Genomic DNA, 21,819 nt, shown 5'->3' with positions numbered 1-21,819 from the left:
GAACAGGGATCCCGCGAACGTCCCAGCAGTGGCGGAATCCTGAGCGCCAGCGCGTTCGGCCTCTGCTGACCAGGCAGCGAAAGCGGAGGCGGGGGTCTGCCGTTCCGCTTTCAGTTCTGTCAGAGTGTCTAGGACCAATCTCCACACAGTGGAGAGTTTCCCACTGTCTTTAGAACCTGAACTAATGCCGTCCCACAGTGCCGCGCCGATCTTTTCCCAAGTAGCAGGTTCAAAGGCTGCGGTCTCTGAGGGGATTAGTCCGTGCTGCCGAGCCCACAACAGCACCCTCCTCAGGTTCCCCTCATCATAAGAAACTCCTCTCTTAGAGAGTATGTGTTGGAGGAGCTTAACCACTGCCTCTTCTTCTTTACCCAGCGCGGACCCCATCTCCTCCCCAGCCGCTCACCTGATCAGGGCGAGATTCCCGACGATTGCGCGCGCGTCTTCCCAGGCGCCGGGGCAGCGCCTGCTACGGCTGATACTGCCCCCTCTGGGCCGTCTTCTCTTGCTCGGGAGGGCACCGACGGGAGGGTCCCGATTCCCCAGGGTTTAAGTCTCACGTATTTTCGATGAGGCTCTTTCAGGTCCCTGTCCGGGCTCCAGTTGCCGACACGGAAGTTCCGGACACAACTTAGACGACCAATGTGATCAAGTTGATGCCACTTTATTAAAGGCTACACAGCAATTTATACTCTATCACAAGCTTCACGCGCCGCTATCTTATTGCTAATAGGCTAAAGCTACTTGTTCACGCGCCCTTCTGCCCTCTATGATTGGTCCCGGTGTGGTGTCCACGCGCTGCTCTCCCCCCAGGTAGACCCCCTGTTTTTGACATTCCAACATCTTTATCTCTTGGGCAGGAATGTAGTTTCTCAGGCCATTTCGGCCTTGCTTATGTCCTTGAACACAGCTGCAGCTTGTTGTTACAGTGAGGCCCCTTGGTCTGGATCGCTCACAACCTGTTCGTTGTTCTCCAGCGATGCCACAGGTAGGTGCTGGTGGAACAGAGCTTTGCGAAGAGGGGGCTCTGCTGCCTCTGCAGCCATCCCCACAGTGATGCTGTGGCCCCCATCCCACAACCCTCACCTCCCTGGGGAGCTGGCCATCTACATCCAGAGCAGAACCCTCTATCTGGAGCATCAAGATGGGGTGAGACCAGGCACTCGGGGCCAGGAGGGGGCTCACACAGGGCACATGTGTGGGGGAGAGGGGCAACACCCATGGGTGCGGGGCTCACCCTGCTCCCCCAGGCAGTGCCTGGTCTTCCGCAACGTGGTCCCCCAAGTCTCTGTCCACTTCCTGGTGATCCCCAAGTGCCCCATCCCCCAGATCAGTCACGTGGGTCCCCAGGACACCGAGGTGAGTCGGGGGAGTCCCTGGGATGTGGAGGGGGGGGATATGCACAGTGCTGACCCTCCTGCTCCCTCCCCCCAGCTCCTTGGGCTGGTTGGCGACGGCGCAGGCGGAGGGGCTGGCCGATGGCTACCGCCTCGGTGAGTTGGTGTCCCCTCCACCACCCAGCCATGCTATGGGGCAAGACCCTTGTTGGTGGTCTCGGGGGAGCAGGGCTGTGGGGGGTGGCCCGGTATGGGACTGGCCTGACCTCTGTCCCAATCCCAGCAGTGATCAACTGAAGCACAGTACCCAGTCACCACCTGTACCTCCACGTGCTGGGGGGGCAGCAGCTGCCCCGGCCCCCCATCTGAGCCCCCCCACCCGCCACCCCCCAACAAAGCATCTCCTTGGCGGTGGCTTCAGTGGCTCCATGTCAGGGAGTATAGTATACTTCACATTTGCTAGTAGCCATAGTTACTGCACATATGGGGACAATTATGAGGTTTTGAAACTTGATCGAGTGAGACTTTGAAGCATGGTCAAGATGACCTTAATTAGCAATAAGAAATTCATAAAGGATAGACTTTGATCTCCAAACCCTAGAAAATAAGTAGAACATCCTGGACCATAAAGAGAATGGGATTGTGTTAAGGATGAGTTATTTGACAACCTGGCAAAGTGACTATTTGCTTACTTAACTTGGCAATAAAACCAACTTTTGTCTGTCCTTAAAGTGAACTACCTTCATTATAATACTAAAAACCACACCCACAGGTCAAAAAGACCCCTGCCCAGGTTTAAGACCCTTCCCCTGAGCATGTGTAGTAGTAGAAGCATTAGGTAAGCCATATTATAATTGTATGTTAATCACTAACCAATCAGTATCTAATAAGCGTGTATGGAAAAGTACTAACTTCTGATTTTTGTGTATAAAAGGAGCATGAAAACCTGCTGTTGGGGTGCTTGATTTGTGGAAAAGTCCACTGAGCACCCAGGCCTGAATAAATACAGTATGTCTCCTGAGCGTGTTAAGATTGGGTTATTGCACGCTGGGCATGAACCTACTTTTTGGATAACAGGGGTGGCCCTCCCAGGGGTGGCCAGACTGGGACAGCGGTGGCCTCAGGTGTCACAGCAGCAGGGACACCCCATCAGGACTCAGGGTGGGGACATGGTTGGGACTTGGTGCTCCCCTTCTCAGAGGGGGGGTCTGGGCTCCCTGTGTCCCAACCTCCACATGATGGAGATGCTTTGGAGCCCCTTCACTTGGAGCAAGAGTTTTTTTGGCAGGTGCCCACATCCCACAGGGCAAAAGGCCCATCCTAGTGCTGGGTGCCAGGCAGGGAGGAAGCAGGCTGGGTGCTGCCAGGCCACCATGTGTGCCACAACCAGACCATGTCTCTGAACTGAGGCACATCCCAGGGGTGTCAGCAGCACCCCATGCCCTGGGCTGCCTGCCCAGCCCTGTTGTCACAACCTAGCTCCAGCACCCCCGCGTGTGCCTCACCCTCCCCCTGGTTGCCCCTCAAGCACCCCCATGCTGCTGCCTGAGCCCTGCGCCAAGCACTGATGCTTCTCTGCCTTGCAAAATGAACTAACTGCACTAAATTTAACTAAAAGCGCTAATTGCACATTTACTCCTCCTCACCTCCAGAGGGCCCTCACTGGCAGCTCCCAGGTGTTTCATAGCCGTGAGCTAACAGCATTGCGGGACAGTCTGAATGGCGGGCATGCTGCCCCCTGCACATACGCATACCCCTGTACCACCACACTGGCTGCACGTGCACTGCTGTGCAAAACTCACTGCACTGCACACCCCAGACCCCCTGCACATGCATCACTGTGCAAAACGTTGTGTTGTACAAACCAGACCCCTGTGCCTGCATTGTGTCACACACCCCAGACCCCTTGTGTATGCACCACTGTGCAAAACAGTGTTGCACACAGCAGACCCCCTGTGCATGCAGAACATGGGCAGCACTGTACACATACAGCAGCGCTCACACACATGTGCATACACATTGACTGCAGACACATGTCCGCATGTGGCCATGTCCACCCCAAGAGGAGTACACACAGAGCGGGGCTCACACATGCATGCAGCTGCACACTCACCATGAGTGCCAGGCCACACATGGGTGCAACAGGCCACCAGTGCACAGGTGTCCATGCGCTCCTTGCCCCGTGCCTCCTGGTCCCACCACATGCTGGCATGTGTGGGAATTAGGAACTGGTAGTTAGCAAAATGTAAACTGACCTTGAGGTTAGAAGAATGATTGTGGATAACTGAGGCAACATTACGGAACACCGTGTTGCGAGCATGAGAAACAGCAGGTCAGAACACCACCTGCAGAATGCATGGTGAGCGTGTGAGCAGTAAACAGATAAAACCTGAAGGTCAGTAGGATGTAGAAGTAAAAACAAACCTATGTAAACAAGTGGGAATAAATTGGGAGCTGGCACACAGTGCGGTGGCATTTGCTCTTGGCAATGCTCCCCCTTCAACAAACCTGAGTGAGTTTGTCATGATTCAGTGTGTCGCCCCAATCCCGGCTGGTCCGAGACCAACAAGTGGTGCCCCGTGTGAGCTGTATGGGAAATTGAAGAAGACAGCAGCATGCTCGTATGCGAAGGAGGAAAGTGGTGTCCGGACTACAGTATTCAGTTATCTGGTAAGTACCAGATAGCAGCGTCCGGCTTTGGGAAAGCTGCCGGCATATGTAAGAGCAGAAGGGGTTTTCTTAAATTATCTGGTGAATACCAGACAGCAGTGCCCGGCTGTGGGAAGCTGCTGGCATACGGCTCTTCTTCTCTTACTCTTAAATCATAAGGGGTTTTCTTTCTCTTTTTTCTCTTTCTCTTATATTATGGGGTCAGGGCTTTCTAAGGAACAAAAGGTGTATATGCAAGTTTTAAAGCAGTTATTGAAGACTGCCCAATATTCAGTAACAGCTGATCAACTGCATGAGTTACTGCGCTGTATCTTTAAGTATTGTACATGGTTCCCTGTAAATGGAAGTTTTGATTTAGCATTCTGGTGGAAGGTTGGACAGGAGTTTAAAACTCAAAAAGAGCTGAGGATCACACTTCCGACTTCTGTCTTGCTTACATGGCGATTGATTTACATGGCTTTACAACCGCTGGCAGGAGAAATAGCAGAACCTGATGGCCCCCTATGGCATTTCCAGCAATCTTAAGACCCAGCCAGCAGCTGCAGCATGAGTCCCTGCCACACCCGGTTTTTAAAGAACTACGGAAAAGCATCAGTGAGGGATGGGCTTCAAAGCTCATTTACAGCAGGTATACTGGAGGCAATCGCTCATGGGGATCAATTGGTCCCATGGGATTGGCTGGCTCTTGTAAAAACAGTATTACTGCTGGCACAGTATTGCATCTGGAAAAGCGAGTATGTAGATCTCTGTACTCAGCATTTGCGACCCCCCCACCTGCCAGTGCGGAGTTGGTGGCAGCGGCCTCGGGCTTTGCCCCTGCGCCCCCCCCGCCGCGGGGCGACCCCCTGCGGCCAAACCCAGCACCGCGCCCCCGGCCCGCGCCACCTGCCCGCGGCCTCCGTGCGCTCCCGTCCCCCACCACCTCCCCCAAACACCAGAGGCGGCTCCGGCACCAAGATGTCCAACCTGGGGCTCTGCCAGGAGCCAGCCACGCTAGCAGCTGGGACACAGCCTCAGCACCCACCTGAATGCACAATTAGAAGGTTGGCTTTCTCAAGTACAGCCCACAAAAAGACCTGTTAGAGCCATTACTGCACCCCATGCAGGATATACCTGTTGTGGGTCAGGGTGCTGCCCTGGTAAAGAAGGGACGAGAGCGATGTCAAGCATCGACAGGGCTTGGCCTGCAGATCGTACATCTGCCTTGTACCAAAGAACAGCTAGAAGCAGGACACATTGAACCCTCTAACAGCCCATGCAACACACCTATTTTTGTAATACCGAAAAAAGGGATAAAAGTGGCAGTTTCTATAGAAGATGCTGACATTATGATGCGGCATCCTTTGTCTGTCACCATGAGAAATAAACTGATTAAGGCTGTCCCACCGGCATCTAAAAATGTAATCATGACTCTTTTGATTAATAAGATGGAAAATCCCCTTTGTAATGTGATAGAAAAAATACAGCAGCTGGGTGACCTTGGACAGTGGGACCCCCAAGGGAGTGCAGGGAATCGAGACACTCGAGACAGCCCTAAAGGCAGTGAAAGCCGGATTTCTCGTAAGGAAATGTTTACGGCTTTGTTGAAAGATCACAGAATCACAGAATCGTCTAGGTTGGAAAAGATCTTGAAAGATCATCCAGTCCAACCATTAACCTAGCACTGACAGATCCCAACTACACCATATCCCCAAGCGCTATGTCGACTCTACTCTTAAACACCTCCAGGGATGGGGACTCCACCACCTCCCTGGGCAGCCCATTCCAACGCCTAACAACCCGTTCTGTAAAGAAATGCTTCCTAATATCCAGTCTGAACCTTCCCTGGCACAACTTGAGGCCATTCCCTCTTGTCCTATCGCTTGTTACTTGGTTAAAGAGACTCATCCCCAGCTCTCTGCAACCTCCTTTCAGGTAGTTGTAGAGGGCGATGAGGTCTCCCCTCAGCCTCCTCTTCTCCAGACTAAACACCCCCAGTTCCCTCAGCCGCTCCTCGTACGACATGTGCTCCAGACCCTGCACCAGCTTCGTTGCCCTTCTCTGGACACGCTCGAGTCATTCAATGTCCTTTTTGCAGTGAGGGGCCCAAAACTGAACACAGTCATCGAGGTGCGGCCTCACCAGTGCCGAGTACAGGGGCAAGATCACTTCCCTGTCCCTGCTGGCCACGCTATTTCTGATACAAGCCAGGATGCCATTGGCCTTCATGGCCACCTGGGCACACTGCTGGCTCATGTTCAGCCGGCTGTCAATCAACACCCCCAGGTCCCTCTCTGACTGGCAGCTCTCCAGCCACTCCTCCCCAAGCCTGTAGCGCTGCTGGGGGTTGTTGTGGCCCAAGTGCAGCACCTGGCATTTGGCCTTATTGAAACTCCTACAGTTGGCCTTAGCCCATCGCTCCAGCCTGTCCAGATCTCTCTGCAGAGCCTCCCTGCCCTCGAGCAGATCAACACTCCCACCCAACTGGGTGTCATCTGCAAACTTACTGAGGGTGCCCTCGACCCCCTCGTCTAGATCATCAATAAAGATGTTAAACAGGAGTGGCCCCAAAACCGAGCCCTGGGGGACACCACTCGTGACCGGCCGCCAACCGGATTTAACTCTGTTCACCACAACTCTTTGGGCCCGGCCATCCAGCCAGCTTTTTACTCAGCAAAGCGTGTGCCCATGCAAGCCACGAGCAGCCAGTTTCGCCAGGAAAATGCTGTGGGAAACGGTGTCAAAGGCCTTACTGAAGTCAAGGTAGACAACATCCACAGATTTTCCCTCATCCAATAAGCAGGTCGCCCTATCATAGAAGGAGATCAGGTTTGTCAGGCAGGACCTGCCTTTCATAAACCCATGCTGACTAGGCCTGATCCCCTGGTTGTCCATTATATGACTTTTAATGGCACTCGAGATGATCTGCTCCATGACCTTCCCTGGCACCGAGGTCAGACTGACAGGTCTATTGTTTCCTGGATCCTCCTTCCTGCCGTTCTTGTAGATGGGTGTCACATTTGCCACCCTCCAGTCCAATGGGACCTCCCCAGTTAGCCATGACTTCAGGTAAATCATGGACAGCAGCTTGGCGAGCACATCTGCCAACTCTTTCAGCACCCTTGGGTGTAACCCATCCGGTCCCACAGACTTGTGTGCATCCAAGTGGTGTAGCAGGTCTCTGACCATCTCCTCTTCAACTGTGCTGACCTCAGTCTGCTTCCCCTCCCCATCTCCCAGCTCATGAGGCTGGGTGTCCAGGGAACAGCCAGTTCCACTGCTAAAGACTGAGGCAAAGTAGGTGTTGAGCACCTCAGCCTTTTCCTCATCCTTAGTTACCATGTTTCCCTCTGCATCCAATAAAGGAGGGAGATTTTCTCTAATCCTCCTTTTGCTGTTAATGAATTTATAGAAACATTTTTTATTATCTTTAACAGCTGTAGCCAGGTTGAGCTCTAGCTGCGCTTTGGCTCTCCTAATGTTCTCCCTGCATAACTTCACTACGACTTTATAGTCTTCATGAGAGGCCTGGCCCCTCTTCCAAAGGCGATAGATTCTCCTTTTGTTCTTGAGATCCAGCCAAAGGTCCCTGTTTAGCCAGGCCGGTCTCCTTCCCCGCCTGCTTGTTTTTCGGCACACGGGAACAGCCTGCTCCTGTGCCTTTAAGACTTCGCTCTTGAAGTATGTCCAGCCTTCCTGGACTCCCATTTCCTTCAAGGCAGCCTCCCAAGGGATTTTGTCAATCAGTCTCTTGAACAGGTAGAAGTTAGCCCTCCGGAAGTCTAAGGTGGCAGTTTTACTAACCCCTCTCTTTGTTTCTCCAAGGATGAAAAATTCGATCATCTCATGATCACTGCACCCTAGACAGCCTCCAAACTTTACCTCCCCCACAAGCTCTTCCCTGTTCACAAGAAGCAGGTCCAGGAGGGCGCCTTCCCTGGTCGGCTCACTCACCAGCTGTGTGAGGAAGTTATCCTCCACACATTCCAGGAACCTCCTGGATTGTTCCCTCTCTGCTGTGTTGTGTTCCCAGCAGATACCCAGGAGGTTAAAGTCCCCCACAAGAACAATGGCAAGTGACCGCGAGATTTCTCCCAACTGTTTATAGACTCACTGCTTTGGTTGGGAGGTCTATAGCAGACTCCCACAGCAAGATCTGCTTTATTGGTCCTTAACCTAATCCAAACACTCTCAACCCCGTTATCACTATACTTGATTTCTGAGCTGGATTACTGAGCTTGGATAACTGAGGCAACATTACGGAACACTGTGTTGTGAGTGTGAGAAGCAGCAGGTTGGAACACCACTTGCAGAATGCATGGTGAGCGTGTGAGCAGTAAACAGATAAAACCTGAAGGTCAGTAGGATATAGAAGTAGAAATGAAATTATGTAAACAATTGGTAATAAATTGGGAGCTTGCAGACAGTGCAGCGACATTTGGTCTTGGCAATGCCCCCCGTTCAACAAACCTGAGTGAGTTTGTCATGATTCAGCATGTCACCCCGATCCTGGCTGGTCTGAGTTGGTAGGCATGCAAGTTCAGGGCATGGATGCCCATAATCGCGTTTCCTCCTGCACCAGGTTTATTTTGTCAGGCTCCAAGCAGCCCCAGGGCAGTACAGTGGTCCCATCCCTGGGGGACTGGGTCAGGGAGGGGCCAGGGCTGTTTTCGTTCCTCAGGTGAAGGCAAATTGACGCAAGTTCCCAAAAGAGCTGGGCAGGGGGCATGGCAGAGAATATGTCAGCTAGCTAGAGGCATCCAGATGTGCCCCAGCAGCTCCAGGGCTGCTGCCCCACCATGATTCTGCTGGCCCCATATGCCACCCCACAGTGGTTTGCCCCACAGTGAGTGCACACCCCTGGGCTGGCATCGCCCTGTCCCACACTGTACTGCAGTGCCGCTAGCATCCCTTTGGTGTCCCCAGACACCTGTGCTGCCCAGTCAGGTTGCCCTGAGGACAAGCCCATGCACATCTGGTGAGGAAGAGCACTCTGGGGTGCAAGCTGGGGCAGGGTGCCCAGGCTGCCACCCCACCCCCTCCAGCATAGGCATACTATGGATGCACCAGTGGGATCACAGCCAGCAGCATGCACCCCAGCACCCTCCACAGAGAGCACCTGTCCCTTGGGGCACCCAGGCACCCACCTCCAGTGGTGGCGGGGCTTGTGCAGCCTTGGCACAAGGGGGCCCTTTGCTGAGCCTGAGCACTGGGACATGTCTCTCCCTCATCCCCGCAGCTGCGTGGCAGATGGGTTTGGAGGGGCCCCTGCTTGGTATGGGGCTGAGCGCCCAGAAGGAGGAGCAGTCCCTACTTGGGGCCCTGGCTGGCCGAGGCCAGAGGGGCCAGGAACAGCCCTAGCCAGGAAAAATAGGCCCGCAGTGGCCCCAGCAGCGCACACTGCAGAGTGCTGGAATAGCAGCCCTTGCACTTGCAGCCAGAGCCCACTTCATGCTGTTGATGGGCCCTTCTTCTACCTGGCCTCTCTGGGGATGGAGGCCAGGGGCTGGCAAGGGATGGCAGCAGGGGTAGCTGTTCCACACCACAGGGTGAGCAGGTGTTGTGTTTTCAGCCCAGAGAGCAACTGAGCACGATGCAGCTGTGCACTCACCCCTTCCCCTTCAGGAATGCGAAGGAGAAGATAAAGCAAAACACTCAGGAATCGAGATAAGGACAAATAGGTATGACTCAACCATTACGGTCACAGGCAAAAGACAGACTCATTAGGGGAAGAAAAAGAACGTCACTTTAATTCAAACACCACCACCAAAACCACTTAACAGACAGAGTAGGTGTTGTGGTTTGAACTCAGCCGGTAGCAAATTGCCACATGGCCAGTTGTTTACTTCCCCGCCCCCCACCCCCCCCCCTCCCCCCGGTGACATAGGGGAGGGACAGGAAAAAAAAGAAATCTGTAGGTTAAATAACAAAAATTTACTTAGCAAAAGAACAACAGTAATGATAGTAGTCCAAAATGGGTAAAATGCCGTAGTGGCTCACCAAACGGTGACCGGTACAGAGCCCGTCTCCAGCAGCGATCTCAACCCACCAGAGAAGCCCGCCCAGTCGATTGGGAAACCCAAAACAAACAACAACACGTGAGAGAGCACTGCCCTGAGCTTTGACATCACATGACATGGAATGGTCCAACGATCGATCAGGACCCAGCCCTTCAGCTGTGCTCCCTCTCAGCCCACGGAAAGTTAACTCTATCCTGGCCAAAACCAGGACAGTCTCCACCCCTTATTCCATACCACTGATGTCATGCTCAGGTTCCAAATACATTCTAAGGAATCACCACCCCTTTTTTTTTTTTTTTTTCAGTTTTCACAGATATCATTCCCTCAGTCTATGGGTGATCCTTCCAAAATGTCTACTGAGTTCATTTAGTCCATAACTTTGGGTTCCATCTGTCATGACAATCTTTAAGTCTGGAGGAATGAGGTGGAGCTAGCTCAGTCGGTGGAGCAGAAGGCTTTGGATGTGGCAGGAGGATGTTGTGAGGCACCAATTATAATAGTAGGGTTATTTGACAGTTCGATTCATTGGCTATTTTCACTTAAAACCAAATCCCCTTGAGGCACGCATCGGACTTCTCCATCCTCCGCCATTACCCACCAGGTGCACTCAGGTCCTTGGGCAAAAGTAATCCCATGCATGGGTTTACCTTTACCCGATGCAGGAGTAACCCAGACGGTCTTCCCCAGTATATTTTTCATGTGCACTACAGGGACTTTATCCCCATCTACAGTATGTAAGAGGTTTGACTGGGCAGGGCCAGCTTGCTTGGCAGATCCTCTGGTATTGACTAACCAGGTGGCTTTTGCTAAATGCACGTCCCAATGTTTGAAAGTTCCACCCCCCATTGCTCTCAGTGTAGTTTTTAGCAACCCATTGTATTGCTCAATTTTCCCAGAGGCTGGTGCATGGTAGGTGTGGTGGTTTAGTCCCTGCCGGGTTCTGAGACCATGCGGCCGCTGCCCCTCCCCCACAAAGGGAGTGAAATACAAAGCCCCGGGGCTGAGATAAGGAAAGGTTTAATACAACAGTGCAACAGCAACACAACAAACAACAACAATAACAATAACAGTAACAGTGATAACAATGAACAGAGCAAGATATGTACCGATACAGCAGTGAGAGCAGAGAGATCACATAACACACGTGTTAACCGACTCTCCCGCGCTGCTGTGCTTGGGCACCCGGAGGTGACGTCAGCATGGTATATGAATAACCCGGCTAGAGCTTCCCCCCCACTGCTGGGGAAACTTAACCCTATCCTGGCTGAATCAGGACATAATCCACCCCTTTATTCTATACCATGTGCGTCACATCCTGTGGTATCGCTGGAGAACAACGGACATGTTGTGAGCGATCCAGACCAAGGGGCCTCACTGTAACAGCAAACTGCAGCTGTGTTCAAGGACAAAAACAAGGCTGAGACGGCCTGAGAAACTACATTCCTGCCCAAGAGATAAAGATGTTGGAATGTCGAAAACAGGGGGTCTACCTGGGGGGAGAGCAGCGCGTGGACACCACACTGGGACCAATCATAGAGGGCAGAAGGGCGCGTGAACAAGTAGCTTTAGCCTATTAGCAATAAGATAGCGGCGCGTGAAGCTTGAGATAGAGTATAAATTGCTGTGTAGCCTTTAATAAAGTGGCATCAACATGATCACATTGGTCGTCTAAGTTGTGTCCGAGACTTTCGCGTCGTAAACATCCAGCTGCCATTTAGCAATTAGCATTAACAAAGAAAAAATAACAAAAGCACAGTATAATTCACGGTGTGTTTTCACCCACAATCAAGTCCCCTTGTGGTACACATCGGACCTCTCCATCCTTCTGCATCACCCACCAGGTGCACCCAGGTCCTTGAGCAAAAGCAATCCCGTGGATGGGTTTGCCTTTGCCCGGCGCAGGACTAACCCAGACCATTTTTCCCAGCAGCTCCCTCATGCGCACCACAGGGACTCTATCCCCGTCCACAACACGTGGAAGTTTTGACTGAGCCGGGCCAGCTCGATTGGCAGATCCTCTTGTGTTCACTAACCAAGTGGCCTTTGTCAGATGTGTGTCCCAGTGTTTGAAGGTTCCACCCCCCATTGCTCTCAGTGTAGTTTTTAACAGTCCATTGTAGCGCTCGATCTTCCCAGAGGCTGGTGCGTGGTAGGGGATGTGGTAGACCCACTCGATGCCGTGTTCTTCTGCCCAGGCATCTATGAGGTTATTTCGGAAGTGAGTCCCATTGTCCGACTCAATCCTCTCTGGGGTGCCGTGTCGCCACAGGACTCGGTCTTCAAGGCCCAGGATGGTGTTCCGGGCGGTGGCGTGGGACACTGGATAAGTTTCGAGCCACCCAGTGGTTGCTTCCACCATTGTGAGCACGTGGCGCTTGCCTCGGCGGGTCTGTGGCAGTGTGATGTAGTCGATCTGCCAGGCCTCTCCATATTTATATTTCATCCATTGATCTCCATTCCGCTGGGGCTTCACCTGTTTGGCTTGTTTGATTGCAGCACACGTCTCACATCCGTGGATGATCTCTGCGATGGTGTCAATGGTGAGGTCCACCCCTCGATCTCGAGCCCACCTGTATGTTGCATCTCTGCCTTGGTGGCCCGAGGTCTCATGGGCCCACCGGGCTATGAACAGTTCACCTTTACGCTGCCAGTCCAAGTCCACCTGAGCCAATTCGATCTTAGCAGCCTGGTCCGCCTGCTGGTTATGCTGATGTTCATCAGTGGCCCGACTCTTGGGTATATGGGCGTCCACATGGCGCACCTTCACAACGAGGTTCTCCACCCGGGCTGCAATGTCCTGCCATACTTCAGCGGCCCAGACGGGTCTGCCCTTGCGTTGCCAGTTGTTCTGTTTCCATTGCTGCAACCACATCCACAGGGCACTTGCCACCACCCACGAGTCAGTGTAGATATAGAGCCTCGGCCACTTTTCTCGCTCAGCAATCTCCAAAGCCAATTGGATGGCTTTCACCTCTGCAAACTGGCTCGATTCACCTTGTCCCTCAACAGCTTCAGAGGTTTGTTGTGTGGGATGCCACACCGCAGCCTTCCATCGTCGATGTTTTCCCACAATGCAACAAGACGCATCAGTGAACAGGGCATATCGCTTCTCCTCCTCTGGCAGCTCGTTATATGGTGGGGCCTCCTCAGCACGTTTCACCTCCTGTTCTGGTGACATCCCAGAATCTTTGCTCTCTGGCCAGTTTATGATCACTTCCACTAATCCTGGGCGATCGAGGTTCCCTATTCGAGCCCGTTGTGTGATTAATGCGACCCATTTACTCCACGTGGCATCAGTTGCATGGTGTGTAGAGGGGACCCTCCCTTTGAACATCCAGCCCAGCACCGGCAATCGGGGTGCCAGGAGGAGCTGTGCTTCAGTCCCAATCACCTCTGAAGCAGCTCGAACCCCTTCATATGCTGCCAGTATCTCTTTTTTGATTGAAGTATAGTGTGCCTCAGGTCCTCCATATCCCTGACTCCAAAACCCCAGAGACTCCAGGTAGGGCCATTCTCCCTGGCTGCAGTGTAGAGCACATTTTTAACATCTTGTCCTGTACGAACTGGCCCAAGAGCTACTGCATGAACTATTTCCTGTTTAATTTGTTCAAAAGCTTGTTACTGCTCCAGGCCCCATATAAAATCATTCTTTTACCGGGTCACTTGATAGAGAGGGCTTACAATCTGACTGTAATTTGGAATGTGCAGTCTCCAGAAACCCACAACACCCAAGAAAGCTTGTGTTTCCTTTCTGTTAGTTGGTGGGGACATAGCTGTTGTTTTATTAATCACCTCCATTGGAATCTGATGACGTCCATCTTGCCATTTTACTCCTAAAAACTGAATCTCTTGTGCAGGTTCCTTGACCTTATCATGCTTTATTTCAAACCCGGCCGTCAGAAGGATTTGGGTTATTTTTTCCCCTTTCTCAAAAACTTTTTCCGCTGTATTACTCCATACAATGATGTCATCAATGTACTGTAAGTGTTCTGGGGCTTCCTCCTGTTCCAGTGCAGTCTGGATCAGTCCATGGCAAATGGTGGGGCTGTGTTTCCACCCCTGGGGCAGTCGATTCCAGGTGTATTGGACACCCCTCCAGGTAAAAGCAAACTGTGGCCTGCATTCTGCTGCCAGAGGGATGGAGAAAAATGCATTGGCAATATTAATCGTGGCGTACCACTTGGCTGCCTTCAACTCTAGCTCATAGTGAAGTTCTAGCAGGTCTGGCACGGCAGCACTCAGCGGAGGTGTGACATCCTTCAGGCCACGAGAGTCCACTGTCAATCTCCACTCTCCATTAGACTTTTGCACTGGCCATATGGGGCTGTTAAAGGGGGAGCGTGTCTTGCTGATGACTCCTTGGCTCTCTAGCTGACGAATCAGTTTATGGATAGGGATTACAGAGTCTCGATTGGTGCGGTATTGCCGTCGGTGCACTGTTGTGGTGGCAATTGGCACCCGTTGTTCTTCGACCCTCAGCAATCCCACAACAGAAGGATCCTCTGAGAGACCAGGTAACACAGACAGCTGTTTAATTCCTTCTGTTTCCAAGGCAGCTATACCAAAAGCCCACCAATACCCTTTTGGGTCCTTAAAATACCCTCTCCTGAGATAATCAATGCCAAGAATGCATGGAGCGTCTGGGCCAGGCACAATGGGGTGTTTTTCCCACTCTTTTCCACTTAGGCTCACCTCGGCCTCCAATACAGTCAACTGTTGAGATCCCCCTGTCTCTACTGAAATACAAACGGGTTCTGCCCCTTTAAAATTTGATGGCATTAGGGTGCATTGTGCACCAGTGTCCACTAGAGCCTTATACTGCTGGGGGTCAGAGAAACAACTGCTCCTAATAGCCAAGATTCTAGTGCTGAAGTGCTAAGGGTTGGACAACAGGCCCAAGCCAGAGTTGACCTATAGATGAATCCTGTATATTTTATAACTGATAACCATTGCGCTAGTAGGTATTGTACTAAGTTATAACAACCCACTTATGCTGGTGTAAAAAGTGCTAAAGCATTGAAATACTGCAGCCTGAGCAACAGGCCCCAAGCTGAAGCTGCTAACTTAGCATGTAGTCATTAATAAAATATGTAAACTCGCTAGTGAAAGACAAAATATAATCAGTAGTGAGGAGAGAATGTATCCGACTTTCCTTTCGCAGCCTTGTTCAAGGCTGAGAACCCAAGTATTTGGCCTTGTTAGAAACTCCCTTGGTTCCCCCCCCGAGCCCTGGCCAGGCTTTGGGTGGAATCCAACAGGAGAATGAAACCAGAAATTTTCCGCTCAAAACAAAGGTGCCAGCTATTCTGGCTTGTCGATCTCTGGTATATAAGGCTGGACCCGTTCACAGCGACTTTGGAAGCCTCACCTACGGGTGGACGCACCGCGTAGGATTTCCCACTTGCCGGGACAGGCTCTGCAAATCCTCGCTGTAACCGGGGCTGCCCAGCGCCTGCGGGTCTGGATGATGATGATAATATATGCAAGTGGTGATGGATCTTTCTTAATCACTATTCTCTCCCTCAGGTAGTAATGATTTGATGCATTACCCTGTATTTTCCTGTTTGTTGCTTTAAGTGCACTGTTCTGCTTCTTCTTACTGCATGTTCTCTGTATTACACTGTTACATTACTTGGTTATCACTAGTAAAGTACACCTACTCTTTTCACTCTGGTGTCCGAGTTTAATTGGTATCCTTAATTAGCAAAACATAAATTGGTGTCAGAAGTGGGATCCGACAAAAAATGCCATTATTTAAGTTCAAAGGAAATTTGTCAAGTCCACCAGATACTCCCGGTTGGAAAAATCCTCCCTATAGTTCACTGGCCCAGCAGTGGGCTCAGGTCGGAGGACCGTGTGAACAATGGGAGAGCTGGCTGCAAGAAGCCGAACCATTAGATGTTCTAAATTGTATGAAAAGGATACCTATTGGACAAGGAAAAGAGATCACAAACTCGAGTAAACGAGGATGGATTTTGTTAACTGCATATAGAAAACAACACCAGAGTAAAGAGAGGCTGTTGTTGGAACACTCCCAGATGGAGCGACAGATATGTGATTTGCAGAGTCAAATAGTGATGTTGCAATGCTGGAATAAGTTGCTTGCTGATAAGCTGGATACTTATCAGACAGTGGCAGAGAAAGTCACAGTGCGAGTAGCACAATATAAGTATAGGAAAAGGAGAGGGCTGGATTCATTGTGTACTTTGACCATTGGCACTGATATTGACTCTGAGACTTGGAACTTGTATATTGTACGTACGGTGTTAAATTTGGATTTGTCGTTTGTCATAATTGTCCTAGTGGTACTTGTGGTTATAAGTGTAATTGTGTTTGTGTAAATGGTGTAAGGGAGCTCCTTGTGTGGTAATATAAGATCGATCTGTTTAATGTAAGAGTGTGTGTGAGTGTGTGAGATGCGGCACTACTGTAAAAATGTTATCATGACTCTTTTGATTACTGAGATAGCAAATCCCCTTTTTGATGCGATAGAAAAATACAGCAGTAGGGTGACCTTGGGGAGTGGGACCCCCGAAGGAGTGCAGGGAATCGAGATACTTGAGACAGCCCTAAAGACAGTGAAAATAGGATTTCTCATAAGGAAATGTTTATGGCTTTGCTAAAAGACAGCATGTCTCGTGAAAAAAAAAAAAAAAAATGACAGTCTTCCAACTAACGGGCTGTGGTGAATATATACGCAGAGAGGGCTGAATAAGCCTACCAAGAGAGTGCAGAGTTCTAAAACTAAGAATCCAGGGACAACTCAGCCTACAGCACCCCTTCTCGAACCTCAACGGGACCCTGCATCTGCCCACGGAAGGCCCCCTTTCCCCGCCCCGTAAGTGGATCACCGCTTCCGGGGGTGAAAGACGATTAGACACCGTTTTCTGAGTTGTACCCTTTGCACGAGGCAAAGGAAGTGAATCAATATTATGATCAGTACAAATGAATTAATAACCAAGCTCCAGGGCAGTGGGTGCAGAAGGACCGATGACCCCATGTGGAGCTTAAAATTTTATTCTTTTTTTTAGAACAAGCAGTCCCCACAAACTGTAAATACCCTGATTGACACTGGAGCAGAGGCCTCCTTAATATATTGGAATCACAAGAAATTTAAAGGACAACTTGTAATTATTACAGGTTTAAGAGGAAAATAAATTAAAGCTGTACAAACACAAATAGAAATGAAAATAAGAAACCTCCCAAAATGGTTATATTCAATCATGATTGTCCCCATTCATGGATATATAAAAGGTATAGAGATTCTAAAAAGACTAACTTTAAATCTTTCTGATGCTCGGTATCAATTTGGAGTTAAACCCTGTATTAGTGCCAGACCTGTTACGGTCAGCAAAGTAAAAATGCCTCCTGTGCAGATCCCGGCTGCAACTAAGTTAGTCATAATGAAGCAATATAGAATTCCAGGAGGACATGAAGAGATATCACAGACAATTAGAGATTTATTAGATGTAGGAGCTTTAAAGCCGACCATAACAGTGTGGAACAATCCGATATGGCCTGTCAAGAAAAACAATGGATCCTGAAGAATGACGGTGGATTTTAGAGAACTAAACAAACATACTGCACCGCTTGCAGCAGCTGTGCCGGAACTGTCACTTTAATAGAAGTTGTTCAGAAACATCCAGGAACTGGGTACGCTGTAATAGATTTGGCTAATGCATTTTTTTACCATCCCGATTGCAGAAGAGCACTGGGATCAATCTGCCTTCACATGGCAGGGCGGCAATACACTTTCACTAGATTACCACAAGGGAGGTTGCACAGCCCCACTATCTGCTATAGAATTGTAGCTGAACACTTAGATGAAATACAGCTGCCTCCTCACACACAATTAAGTCACTATATAGATGATATTTTGATTCAAGGAAATGATGAGGAGGAGGTACAACATGTTCTTGAATTGGTGGTAGATCACATGAAACAGAAGGGTTGGGAAATTAACCCTGGAAAAAAAAAAAAAAAATCCAAGGACCATCTCAGATGGTGAAGTTTCTAGGAATTCAGTGGCACTGTGGGCATCGAGAAATACTGCCTAAAGCCCAACAACAAAAAAAAAAAATTTAGATTTTGCTGTACCGCAAGACAAAAAAGAAGCTCAAAGATTTATTGGACTATTTGGCTTCTGGAGGCAACATATTCCCCATTTGGGATAAATTTTAACCCCTTGGTACAAGGTGACAAGGAAAAAATATGAATTTGAATGGAGAAATGAACAGCAAGCTGCTTTTGAATTAGCTAAAGAAACAATTGAAAAGGCTTTAGATTTATAGCCTCTGCAGTAGGGAGAAGTGGAGTTAAATGTGTCAGTAAATGGATGCCCAAAGATCACAGCATCTGCTTAGTGGGATTCTGTCTGGATTGCTGCCAGGGGTGGGCTGTGTATCATTCGGCGGGTGGTGAGCAATGGCATTGTGCATTACCCATTTGGGCTTTCTATTGTTACTGTTTTTTTGTTACCATCACTAAACTGTTTTGTTTTTTTTTTATTTAAACCTACAAGTTTTTCCTTTTTGTCCCTCCCCTGTTTTCCAGGTGGGGGAAAGGATGAGTGATCGGCTGTGTGGTGATTGGCCGTCAGCTGAGTTTAAACCATGAGAGTCACCCGGTGTACAGACTCCCAATTCACACACAGGATGGAGGTATTTTCCTTTATTATGTGGATGCGCATGCACGGGTGCCTGTCCCAAGGCAGCACACTGTGGTCCCAAAAACTATGACTATTTATACACACAGTCTTATACTTATTCAATACACTGATACATATATACTATGTTATAGATTAAAAGTAATTTAGTGGGAAATAACCACTTCTCAATTTTTAGTGATCAATAATAAATTTATTAGCAAGCGGCGAGTGAGCAAAACAGCGCTGGGTGTGCCGGGAGTCTCTGCTCTACCAGGACACACACCTGACCCGGCAGAACCGAGTCCCTTTCTAGTGTAGGCTTCATCCATATTCATGATGGGCGTACCCTGAGGGGGCTGCAAAGGTGTAAACAAGTTTTCCCGGGCTTTTCTCAGGTTTTCGCGGGCTTTTCTCAGGTTTCGGCGGGCTTGTCTCAGGTTTCCGTCACAGAAGGGGGGATGACTCAGCACAAGTGTTTTTGTAGTGGCTTGAAGATGGGGGCCATTTTAGCTCCCTTCTAACAACTGATTTTAACAATAGAAACTATAGACATATATCTTATTTCTTATTTACATAAGAGAATTACAAAACTGTTCGGCCACAACATCCTGACTACAACTTCTTTTTCCCCTTGAGATTTGAATAACAAATACCATATATGTTTTATTACATACTACATGATTGGTCATAATCTCTACACTTAGCATGTAAATTAGCACGCATACCTAGTTTGCCTTCTCTGCTGCTTTCTTTTGAGTCTGGGCTGTAATTAGAGTCGGTGGTCCATGGGTTGGTGTTTGTGATCTCCCCTTTCTAGAATTACCTTTTACTTAGTTTTGTCATATTTTGGCAGACATAGGCAGGTCATCGCACCTCGTCTGTACTTTCCATTAATCCTACTTAGGCTCCTGCTTTTTGACATGCATATACAATAGTGGATTGTTTCAAGGTTAATCATTTGTTTCGACCATTATCCTAACAGCTAATCATTTGGTTCTACAGTGTTCCTAACAAAACTGTCCTCTAACCTTTCAACGTTTCTTTTAATAATCTGACATTACCCTTGGGTTCTGCTTTCTACTGTTGGTGGCCAAGTGGTGTAGGTTTACTTTTTTACTATTTTTTCCCCTTAACGCTGTGGATGAATCTGTGTTAAAGAGGAATGCGGTAGCCACTCAGGGAAAGCGCTCCCCCGTGACAGTACTGTTCAGTCCGCACAGCTGCTTGTTAGCCCGTCTGAAGCATTTAATTTCAGCGACGCGTGCTGTGCTTGGCAGGGCTGCTCCTGCTGCCGAGAGCAGCAGCTCACTGTCGTTTCCGCCAGTGCTAAATGCGGCGAAACGTACGTTTTCAGGAAGCTCTCGCTGGAGCCCTCCCGCCTAAGGCCGATGATCTGGAGTACGCAACTGTTTTCCGGCGGGTGGGGGGAAGGGTGGGACGGACGACAATCTTTGAGGCGCGCTGCTCTATTGGCTATGAGGCGGCGCTGGGCGGCATGTGACTGGGGGGCGGGAGGGGCATACTGGTCGCGGCACTAGCCTAGCTGCTGGGTGCGGGTGGTCTTGCTGGTAGCGGAATTGAAGCACATGCGTTTGCGGGGATGAATGGGTGAGTGAGGGTGGGCTGGTGGTTGTACAGGGCTACCGGATCTTGGTGAGTTCCCTGCAGTGCTCAGTCGCGCCTGTGACGGAGGCAGCGGCGCCGGAAAGGGAGGAAAAAACGCTTTTGTGGTTAATAATAGGCGGTAAGAAAAAAGGCTTGTTGAGGTAAAAAGGGGTGGGGGAGAGTGGGGAAGGGGGCAACCGTATCTAAGGAAAAGAGCATCAGATAACGAAGAATGGAAGGGATGTATGGCGAGCAGGGCTGAGGTCATCCTGTCCTCTCGCGCTACCAGAGTGGCAGCTGCCGGTGAGGGTCACAAAGCCTCTACCGCTGTGCCCTGGTGCGGCTGTGCCGCCCTGCAGCGATGGGGAGAAGGGGGTGGGGAGTCAGGCATTTCAGGATGCGTAGCCCTTGTCTGTGAGATCAGAACATGAACGTGTTTCTCCGGAATTGATGCACGCCCCATTGTGAAACGGTAAGTATCTCCCCTGCATGTGGTACCAGCCTGGCGTTGTTAGTTATAGGACGCGGCGGTGCCGCCTCTGCGCTTCACTGCAGCAGCGTGGTTGTTGTTTTTTGTTTTGTTTTTTTTTTTTTTTTTTTGTTTTGGTTTTTTTTGGGTTTTTTTTGGTGGTTTTTTTTTGGTTTTTTTTTTTTTTTTTTTCCTTCGCTGGCAAAAGAGCTGTAAAGCGACGGGAAGCTGAGCTGTACTCAGAAATGCACTGATAGGTGGCCAACTGCAAGCTATGTAGCAGCAAAAATACTGAGGATTCTTATAAGAGGAATGTTGTATATTTAATGAACCTTAAAATTTTCTGACTTAGCATATATTTGCAACGTTAAATAACTTTTAGATCTGTGATTTAACCTGAATGCTCTGAGAAATGTTAATGGGTGGGTCCTTTCTTTCTCTGTCAGATATGCAGCTTTTATTCTAGTAGTTAGGTCATTGCCATCAAAATACACCTTCGTTTTGCAGAAACCAAGACTTCAGGAAGACACATACTGCTGTATTATTTAATCCTATTTACTCTTTGAGTCAAAAAAACCTTTTCTGTTGACTTAAGTGTAGGACTTTGACTATGAACTGTAGGGAGCATTTTTCATTTGATAGCTTTTTTCACTGGATCAGCAAAACATTTTAGACTGATTTGGATAGTTGCATGTTGAAAGATGCCTTTTAAAGATGTAGCAGGAAATGTACAACTTAATTTGTATAGAAGTATTTTTATTAAATTGCTATGCATATATGAACAATACAGTATAGATTAATTCCAACTTAAATATTTTTTCTTCCTCTGTTGTGTTGAAAGTACACCTTAATATTTTTATACTTTTGCTATTAAGTTCATTTGTTATTTCTAATGCACTTAATATTTTATCAAAATTACAGTTTGAAAATACACAAATATGTGCACCAAAAGTGCACATAAAGACTCCAAGAAACTGGTAAAACACTTTTTTTTCCTCTTTAGTTCTGTTAAATGCAACAATGCACAAAAAAAGGTTTGACAGACAACTCTAACTTACTGAGTTTGTAACAAAGTCCTTGTTACTAAAACAA

General features: G+C 49.2%; 1 protein-coding gene across 1 annotated transcript in view; it reads left to right on the top strand.

Moving 5' to 3' along the window:
• Positions 1–20,271: 20,271 nt before the first annotated feature.
• The window catches only part of LOC141917655 (adenomatous polyposis coli protein-like), a 124,521-nt gene continuing 122,973 nt past the window's right edge, over positions 20,272–21,819 (top strand). Inside the window, exon 1 of the mRNA XM_074811017.1 lies at positions 20,272–20,731. The gene's annotated coding sequence lies outside the window, so the exon portion shown is untranslated. The remainder of the gene's footprint in view (positions 20,732–21,819) is intronic.

This window comes from Strix aluco, chromosome W, assembly GCF_031877795.1.
Source record: "Strix aluco isolate bStrAlu1 chromosome W, bStrAlu1.hap1, whole genome shotgun sequence".
Classification (NCBI taxonomy): Eukaryota; Metazoa; Chordata; class Aves; order Strigiformes; family Strigidae; genus Strix; species Strix aluco.
This window is presented reverse-complemented; position numbering and strand designations above follow the sequence as displayed.